The following is a 10215-nucleotide window of genomic DNA, read 5'->3' as shown; positions in this document are numbered from 1 at the left end:
CCCAAGCCTCCTAGTCCTAAGATAACAATGAAATAAAGTCGGTTTAGAAGTCTACAGGTGGCTGTCCGGATGGGACATACCCCCGTTCGGACGGTCCATCACAAAACTGATAGGCAAAAAGCTACGAGTCTGAACAGAACAATCCTCCTTCCGGACAGGACTACTGAAAATATAATACGACACTGAAAAGGAAAACTAAAACAAATAAACAACTAAAAAGAAAGACGAGTTCTAATCAATGACTGAAATTAGGATAGGAGTCCAGACGGCTACCGAACGGCCAGCAAAACGGACGCCTCAGGTTTTTCTATGGAGAGATCTTTGAATGCTTCACGTTCGGATGGTCTCCATCCCATCCGGATGGTGATCTCTAAGACTGTGACAATAGTTTGTCTACTCGTGTCTGAGCTCTTGTCTTGACTCTAGGCGCTTCCACACTCCCATCTCACTACAAAAAACCGGATGGTTACTGACGTGGCAAACAGTAACCAAATTTTGCCACGTCAGTAATATATTTATTGACGTGCCAAAAGTGGCACGTCAACAAATTTTTTTTAGACATGTTGAATATGCCACATCAATATTTATTGACGTGTTACATTCAACACGTCAGGATTTCCTAACGTGTCAATATTTGACACGTCAAAAAATTTAAATTCAATTTAATTTTTTAAAATTTTATTTAAATAACTTAATATTTAAATATTTATTGATGTGCTAAAATTAGACACGTCAATAATTTATATATATCAGGTTTATTTATATTATATATATTTCATCTAATTTTTGTTTTTTATTAGGAAGGAATTTAAGTGAAAATGAGACTCAAAATCTTTCCAGATCTTTATTAAATAACTCTGTTGCTGCTCTTAGCCTTTCGATCCGGATTTCTTTGATTTATTATTCTCCATGTAGTAATATAGAAATTAAAAAAAAAAAAAAGTTTTCTGCTGTATTTCTATTTTTTTTTCATTAAAAAACACTATTTGTTTGTAGATAAAACAAAGAAAAATGAAATGAAATTTCTGACGTGTTAATGTAGCATGTCAGAAATTTCTGATGTGCTAGTTCAGCATGTCAGAATTTTTTTTTTTGATATGTCCACACAAGGGAAGCAGGAGGGAGAATTCGAACTAGTGACCGCCACTTTATGAGGCATGGTCTACTACCGATTGAAATACCCCTTGAGGAACAACATGTCAGAAATTTCTGACGTGCTAAACTAGCACGTCAAAAAAAAAAAAAAAAAGCGGGACATTCAACTTTAATTTTTCCTCTTCTTTCCCTTTTTTATTATTTATTCTTTCCGTTGGATCTTATTTTCTTATTTAATTCCAGATCTTCTTTCCCTCTCTGTCTCTGCACGCCTGGCCATGGCCAGCTCCCTCTTCTCTCTCAATCTCTCTGCACGGCCAGCGCTGGCTCCCTCTTCTCTCTCAATTTCTCTGCATGGCAGCAGAGCTAGAAGAAAAGTAGAAGCTAGAAGAAGAAAAAGAAAAGAGAAGAGAAGAAGAAGAAAAAAAAAAAGAAGAGAAGAAGAAGAAGAGAAGATAAGAAGATTTTTTGGGTTTGATGTTTGGGTTTTTGATTTTTAAGGTTGATTTTTTGATTTGGGTTTTTGATTTTTTGAAGATTTTTGGGTTTGGGTTTTTGAAAATGGAGGAATGAAGAGAGAGAGTGAGAAAATGGAGAAAAGAAGAAAGGGAGAGAGCTGGGGGGAGTATTGAAAATGGAGAAAAGAAGAGATCAGGGAGAGAGCTGTACGGTGGTGAAAAGAATTACAAAAAAGAATTATTTTAATTGAAAAATAATTTAAATTAATAAATTTTTTAATTAAAAAAAAAATCAAGACAAAATTTAAAAAAAGAAAAATTATTTTTTTTTAATAATTTTTAAATTAAATTGACACGTCAGAAAAAATTTTTACGTGTCAAAAAGTGACACGTCAGAAAATTTTTATGACGTGCCAATTTTGACACGTTAGAAAATTATGACGTGTTACATCTGAAACGTCATAAATTTTACATTTCTGACAGCCAAAATTTTAACGCCTGACGCACGTCAAAAATGCCACGTCAGAAAATTTTCTGACGTGTCAGACCACCTAACACGTTAGAAAACGCATGTCAGCAAAAAATTCTTTTTTTTTTTTTTTTTGTAGTGTCTGCTTGGGTCTTCTGCATGTAATCCCAAGCAATGTGATCTATATCATCATTTCTAGATCTTAAGACTATCAAGTAATCAAATAAATCTTCTTAAAACAATAGATACTATCTAAGGTTTAAGGAAAAAATACAAACGAAACTCAACTCTGAGTATTCTTATTCAACAAACTCAATAATAATCCAAATCTATGTGTATGAAGGCTATAAGCATGTATTTACAGCCCCAAGACTCTTAAACCTAATAAAACTACGAATTAAAATCGGAATTGAACTTTTACGGTGCCCGTCCAGACGGGACAAACCCCTGTTCGGACGGGCCCTCCTAAAACTAAAAGGAAAGTGCGTGAAACAATGAAAAGCTAAAAATAACATATAACCGTTCGGACGACATGGACGGCTTGTGAACGGGCTGCCAACGGACGCCCTTTTGATCTAGTAAACATCGGAATTAGCAAACTCTTGTGAAACATGACTTTGTAGATCTTTGAGTTAGCTTTCTAAAGCCACAAAGATTGCTCCAATCGAAGGTCTGAAATGCTATATATGATCTTTTTAGTATAACTTGTTAGGTGCGAATTTCTCTCTAATCATTGCTCTTCTTTATGGAATCCTTAGTTTTCCTGGTCTACATCATCCTCCCAAGGTTGGAGAGAATTCGCTCTTGAATTCACATCCTCATCATTAACGTTCGTAGGGGTTAGTTTCCACCCTATATCATATTTATGTCTTAATGAAGAAAACAAAAGGTTTTCAAATTTTCTCTTTCTCTCTATTTTTTTTTTTTTTTTTATATTCTCTTGATTTTTGTTTATATCTTCAATGTGAGACAATTAAAAAGTATGGGTTTTATTTAGAATGCATTTAATTGACGTCTTAATGAAGAAAACAAAGGGTTCCCAAATTCTCTCTTTCTCTTTGTTTATTTTCCCTTTTTCTTCTCTTACTTTCTATTTTGGCTTAGAAAGAAAACAAAAGGTTTCCAAGTTTTGGCTTAGAGTGTGCCTAGAATAGCGACATATGTCATAAACCTATTTGTTTTTGTGAGTGAACCCGTCCTCTTAGAGAGCGCCTATAATTGCGACACGTGGCCTTTTTTAAATTAAACTTCCATTTAGGTGAGACAATTAAAATGTAGGGGTTTTATTTGTAATGCATTTAATTGTCTTAATGAAAAAAAACAAAAAGGTTCACAAATTCTGTCTCTTTATTTAATTTTCTTTTCATATATCAAAGCCTAGTTTTGGCTTAAAGAATGCTTAGAATTGCGATACATGACGCTTTTTTAAGTAAACTTCCATTTAGGTGAGACAATTAAAAAGTAATGAATTTAAAAAGTATGAGTTTTGTTTGTAATGCATTTAATTGTGTTAATGGAGAAAACAAAAGGTTCACAAATAATGTCTCTTTATTTAATTTTCTTTTTATTTTCTCTTGGTTTCTGTTTATATATCAATGTGAGACAATTAAAATATAGGGGTTTTATTTGTAATATATTTAATTGTTTTAATAAATAAAACAAAAGTTTCTCAAATTTTCTTTTTTCTTCTCTCGATTCGGAACCAGTTTATGACCTCACAGAATAACAGTAGCACCAAGATTCCTCAAAATAGAAAATCTCAAACAATTTTTTATTTATAATTTATAAAGAAACATGGACAATGATCGGCATACCCAGCCATTGTGGGTAAAATATATAGGTGCTTTTCTTGTACTAGAGTTGTTAGACAAGAAAGAAAAATAAACAAACTTATGGGAAACTATAACAGTTGGTAATATCTGAATTACAGTTTGTACTTAACTTGTAGCTTCCAATCCTACTGTCACGCCCTTATTCCCTTGCCTTCACTGTACAATTGATCAACAGTGTCCTGCAGATGACATCGGCAAAAACATAATATTGATTACGCATAGGCCAACACTCTGACTTTCATGGTAGATCAATAGAAAGAATACACAGAATAATAAGAGAAAGAGGAATGCGGATTCGACTTGGGTCCTATTTCAGTTGAAATTGGACCCGAGTGAGACTTGTGTCCTGTTATGGGACACAAGGGATGCATGTCCCAACCCAACGGATTTAGTTCTAACTAGAATTGAACCCAAACCAAACCCGGAGGTTGGCTACTTAGCTTGAAATATAATCCTAAATAACGCACGTCATACCTTTTGGACTCTATGCTTTAAAATTCAGGTTTAGGTTCAAGTAATAGTAAAATGCCATGGGACCATTTTGTTTAATCCTTCATATTTTCCATAGAAAATCACAAAACATTAACCAACCTATGAATTGATCAATTTATACAAGCTTTTACTTATTTGAAAAGATGGGATTTTAATTTCCCACTTCTGATAGGGAAAGATGGGAAAGACATAGCTTGGGTCCAATAGCAAGTCATAGTTAATAACTTGGCAGGCAGGTAGGTAGGTAGACCTTTCATAGACAGAGAGAGCACAAGGCATACCTTGTAGTACTTGAGCAATTGTTGTCTCTTCAATTTGAATGTTGGAGTTATCAGATATAATCCCTCTCCATGCCAAATGGATTTGGTTCCAAATGCACTGCTTTTAAAATCTCAAAACCTCGAAGCTGTCGGAATGTGTTTCAGTTAGATGAGAAGACATATCTCTGCATGAAATTAGAAACAGCCAATCGAGACAGATATACATACTTGGTGTTTGCGACCAGTGCTATTAAGCTCATCTAAAATGTATTTCCTTGCCTTCAGGTTTCTGCACAATGAATTAAAATCACCACTCATATTATGGTTTACTGCCCAATCCTCTACTGCTTTTTGGTCTGGGAAAACCACAGGTACAAGAAATGACTCAAAACTGTTCCCATAGACCCAAATCTGTGCCACAGAAGAAAGAAAATTGCACTTCCAAGATTAGAGAACTTGAAAAAAATTGTGTTAACAACTCACTAACAGGACTTATCGATTCTTAGGCATAAAGAGAACATTTGTGGACACAAGCAACCTACCGATGTTATAAGAGGGCATCGCAAGTATGTACTTTCAATGTTCTCTACAGCAACATATTCACCTTGAGAAAGCTTAAATATATTCTTTGTTCTATCAATGATTTTCATTGCTCCATTGGGCTGCCATTCTCCAATAATGTCACCTGCAGTTTTGTCAAAATGATGCCCATTAAGATTCATATTCAAACTGGGGATGAAGTTTTTTATGTCTTACAGCAGGTAAACAAATTATTGATAGGTTCCAAATACAACCCATGTAGTTATATATATATATATTCTCCCTGTTCTGTCACTGCATAGTACTTCCAAGATTTACCTGTGTGAAACCAACCATCAACGAGGACATCTTCAGTTAGATCTTGTCGTTTGTGGTAGCCAGAGAACAAGATATTTCCCCTCAGGCAAATCTCTCCACGTGGCACGCTAGAAAGGGCATCATATCCCATTCTGGGACTGACTCAAGCCTGACTTCAATGGTTGTCATGGGGACTCCAACAGTTCCCACCATACTATATACATTGCCTATGGATGTAAGACACCCACCTATACTTTCAGTGAGACCTGTGAAGAACAAGTAGTATAAGTGGATAGAAAGAAAGATGTCCAGAAAACAATGGAAAATTATTATTACAACATACAATTTTTTGGAAAATAATTATCATAATTGGTGCTTCGATCTTCCACACACCTACTAATAAGCAAAACAGTTGGTCCAACTTACCATATCCTTGTGATAAAGTAGAGCAAGTGACAACCCTCAAAAACTCCTCCACATGCCTAGACAAAGGTGCAGCACCTGATAACAACATACGGATTCTCCCCCCTAATCCTTGTTTAATCTATAATGATTAACACATTATTATCATGCAAACCATATTTTTGAGAATAAAAAAATGGGGAAGGATATTATAATGACGGACCTTATCAAAGATAAGCCTGTCCATGAGAGGAGCTGCTTTGTCTTGTGGGAGACCCTTCTCCAGATTTCCCAACTTGCTGTCAGTATATTCTTTATTAGCCAAGCCCAGGCAGTAGGGAAGCAAAGCAAAGGAACATAGTGTTTATAGGTAAACGTACTAGGTATAAGCATATTGGAACAATGTCTTCGGCAATGCACCTCCAGATGATATTTTACTATTTATGCCTTTATGCAAAAGATATAAAGCCAATGTTTAGAATGACAAAAATAAATATACATCATCGATCTTATTATTAAATATAAAGTACAGAAATAATTATACCAGCGTATATACGATCATAAACTCTTGGAACCCCACAAAATGCAGTTGGCTTCAGTTCCTGGATGTCCTCCATCAGAAACCTGATATCCTGCAAGTTTAAATCAAGAAAACCCACATTGGACAAGTTCAAAATCTGTGAATCAAAAATATATATACATTCAAATAAAAAGATGAAGAAAGAAGTCATTGCAAGAATGAATCTTAATCTTATGCCTCGCCAAAATCCTATGGAGGAACCCTTGTAGATGAAATAGGTCTCCATTATCTGATCATATATATGGGCAAAGGGAAGGAATGCGAAGAATGAATCTTCTTCTGTAGCCTGTAATAGAGAAGATTCCATGTCAATATCATAAAGTAACTTCCATTAAATTTCATGCACATCCAGAATGTTTACATCCATCTAATTAAAAGAATCTTGAGAAAACTAAACTCGCATCTTTCAAAAGAGATGATGATCCCCCTAAGAGAGGAACTATTACTGACAACTTAGGTATTTGGTAGGATATCCCTTTTTAGATCCACAAGAGTATTAAACCATGAACAGAATTTCATTCAATATACAATATACTTGTAAAACATTAGACGAGGTATTGACAATGGCAAGAAGAAAACCAGCCTGAACCAGAGACATCGCTGATATTATTCATCAAATTGGACTACACCCACATGATTGCAATTTGCAAACATAACCTACTTCTGAAGTTCATTCTGAACAGGCATTTTACATTTGTCTTGATGTGATCAACATCATTCCAGGCTTTCGGGGAAACAAATCGTCGAACAACTTACATTGAAGTGTGTGTTCTATGCAATTTTATTTGCTTTTGGAGAGAAAATCATCATGGGCAGTAATATGCAAATCATAGATTAACATCTATTGACCAGGCTTTTTGAATCAGACCTAATCTAATGGAGATAAGAATCTGGTGATGATTATTGACACAAAAGAATATCACCAAATTAGAGTCACAGAATCTATTAGTGGGCATGATATATTTTCTGTAACTTTTGACATGCAGCAAGTTTGAAACTCAAAGAAATATAGAAAACAGAAAAGGTACAGAATCATTTAGCCTCAAGAAAACATAATGTGTGTTTTGGTTGTTTACCACTTTATCTGTAAGCAAAAGTATGCGGTCGATCGCCAATACTTGTGCTGCCATTATAGCCCCATTAATTTGTAAGAATAACACCTTTTGGTTCTCCTGTTGTTCCACTTGTATACATTATTGTGCAGATGTCAGTCTTCTGTTTTGGAGGCAATTTGTAATTCAAACTTCCCTGAAATTAGGTGGACAACATCAAACTGATGGAGAAATCAAAATTAATGTAGACAAGAATAAGCATTGTATATAGAGAAAAACAATGTGGATTGAAATCCTACCGAGAAAACTCTTCCCAAGAAAAGCAACACACTCCCAATTCTTCAGCTTCTTGCTTTTGTGCACTCGAAATTTTAGAAAAGCTGATAATAGCTGAGAAAATAATATACATAATTAGTTCCTGGCCCCAGAAATCTCATATTGTTTTTCAACTATCAGACAGAAGATAGCAGTTTGACCTACTTTTTAAATTGGTAGAACAGCTTGGGAGGCATGACAGAACCTGCACCAAGGAGTTACCACACGTGAGTGACGAAAAAAAAAAGTTGTAGAAGCCTAAGTAATTATTCAGAGAAATCTAAGTTGCCTCTGTAAGAAATTTGGGAGAAAATTATATAAACATAAAAGAAATACTAACCTCTGGCCATTGTTGTTTAAGCACTTGAATTGAATACTCGTTGAACGTTTGTAGAATTCACAATCCCATGTTAGTTCTTGTGTTGGCTTAATTCAGTTCCAAAATGCAGATGCTACTGTTCACGGCTCAAACACTGATATAGAATGCTCAGAATCCAATCTCCACCGTTCATAATGTAGATTCATGTGTTATGAACGTCCCTGCAAAATTTCAGCTCAATCGGACCACAAACGCCCATAGATCGGAGCTGTTGATCAAGACTGGACAGGCCGGGTCCGGACCTCAATTCCCCGGGTCCGGACCTCATTTCCAGAAACTAAAATCTTGCTCCGCGAAGCCGTGTCCGGACCGCCCATTAACATGTCCGGACACCCCGTAAGTTTTAGGCCCAAAAACATGATTTTAAGTGGGTTAGGTCTAGGGTTTTGTCGGGGGTATATATACATCATTATAAAAGAGAGAAGCACGAATTTTAACCCCCAGAGAGTTCGTCAGAGGCTGTGCTAAGAGAGATCATATGTGGTGAGCGTTAAATTGAATCTCTTAGAGTTTTAGTTATTCCATTGATAAATCTACGGTTGAGAAGTCTATCGGAAGGGTCCGGTAAAGGAGAATCACGTTGAAAAAGATTGTGATCAATGAGATGAGTTGTAGGCTTGTCGATCTTACAGAGCCAAGGTCTTGCAAAGGGTTGTAAGTGTTCCTAGTGTCTGTAATCTCTGGATAATCTTTTGATAGTGATTCCTGGGTTTGGCTGCCCCGGAGAGGTTTTACTTTTAGATCGGTTTCTAAAAGGTTTCCTCTTCGTCACCAAAATATCTGTGTCTGCCTCTTTATTGCTTTATATATTTTGGGTGATTGAATTGTTTATTGCTTCATTATATTAATTCCGCATAAATTGTGATAAACAAGTTTTTGGAGTCGGCATAGCGTTTTTCAATTGGTATCAGAGCGGGTTCACTTCGTGAAGGATTAAACTCCTGAGTGTAGATCATTGACTTCCTTTTGCCATGAATACCTCTCAGTTTAGTTTCATTAAGTCTGATGATGAGATTGATGTTCAAGAGTTGTTTAATGATTTTAAAGTAGTGTTCAAAGCCTATAACAAGGTTTCCAGTAAACTTAAAGATGCTATGAATGATAAAGAGTCATTGGCTAATGAATTGTCTGAATCACATGTCCTAATTGACTCTTTGAAATCTGATAAAGAATCTTTGGCGAATGATTTGTCTAAATCACATATCTTGATTGATTCTTTGAAATCTGAGATTTCTGTGCTTGTTGAAAGGTCTTTATCATTTGAGAATGAATTGAATGTTTCTAAGGAACTCTCACGAAATTTCTCTAGTGATAATTTGAAAAGTTTTCTTTGTACTGAAGAATTTGTTCCTAACAAGCCTAGTATGGTTGTTGATAATGCTGGTGCATCTACTTCACATGCTTCTAATGAGTCCTTGAATGCTGAGCCTGTGAATGTTAAAGAAACCAAGGTTAATTTTTCTAAGACTCCTTTAGTTAAACAAACTCAAGGTAAATTTGTTCCTACATGCCATCATTGTGGGATTGTTGGTCACATTAGACCAAACTGTTGGAAATTCAAAGCTGCTCCTAAGAAAGAAAATCATGCAGCTGCTCCGACTCTCCATGGTAAGAAAGGTAAGAAAATTTATGTTGAGCATCATGCATCTTATCCTAAGCCTAGAGCCATGCATCCTCGTAGAAAATTACCTTCTAAAAGGTTTGTGCCCACTTGTCATCATTGTGGAAAGGTTGGTCATATTCGACCAAATTGTTTTGATTTGAAATCCCATAAGCATAAAAGTGAAAATTCCTATTATAGGAAAGAAAGTGAGGATTTGGTCATAATGATGAGAGAAGTGCTATCTAGGCTAGATAAGTTTGAGCAAAGTCATAAGTCTAGACCTAAGATTTCTCAAGTGTGGGTTAGGAAGGATGATACCATTCACCCATTGAGGGGGAGTGGTAGTGATCTCACCTAAAGTTAGGTGAGTCAATAACATGCCTAGGATTGATTATTTTGCTTATTTTTTAATATCCTAGAGCATGTTGTTTTTATTTTATT

The 10215-nt window shown here is 35.5% G+C and overlaps 1 pseudogene; it reads right to left on the bottom strand.

Moving 5' to 3' along the window:
• Positions 1 to 3985: 3985 nt before the first annotated feature.
• Positions 3986 to 10215, bottom strand: part of LOC132170972 (probable CoA ligase CCL6) — a 19094-nt pseudogene continuing 12864 nt past the window's right edge.

The sequence above is a fragment of the Corylus avellana genome, chromosome ca1, assembly GCF_901000735.1.
Source record: "Corylus avellana chromosome ca1, CavTom2PMs-1.0".
Taxonomy (NCBI): domain Eukaryota; kingdom Viridiplantae; phylum Streptophyta; class Magnoliopsida; order Fagales; family Betulaceae; genus Corylus; species Corylus avellana.
Note: the sequence above shows the minus strand (reverse complement) of the source record. Positions and strands in the feature narration are given on the sequence as shown.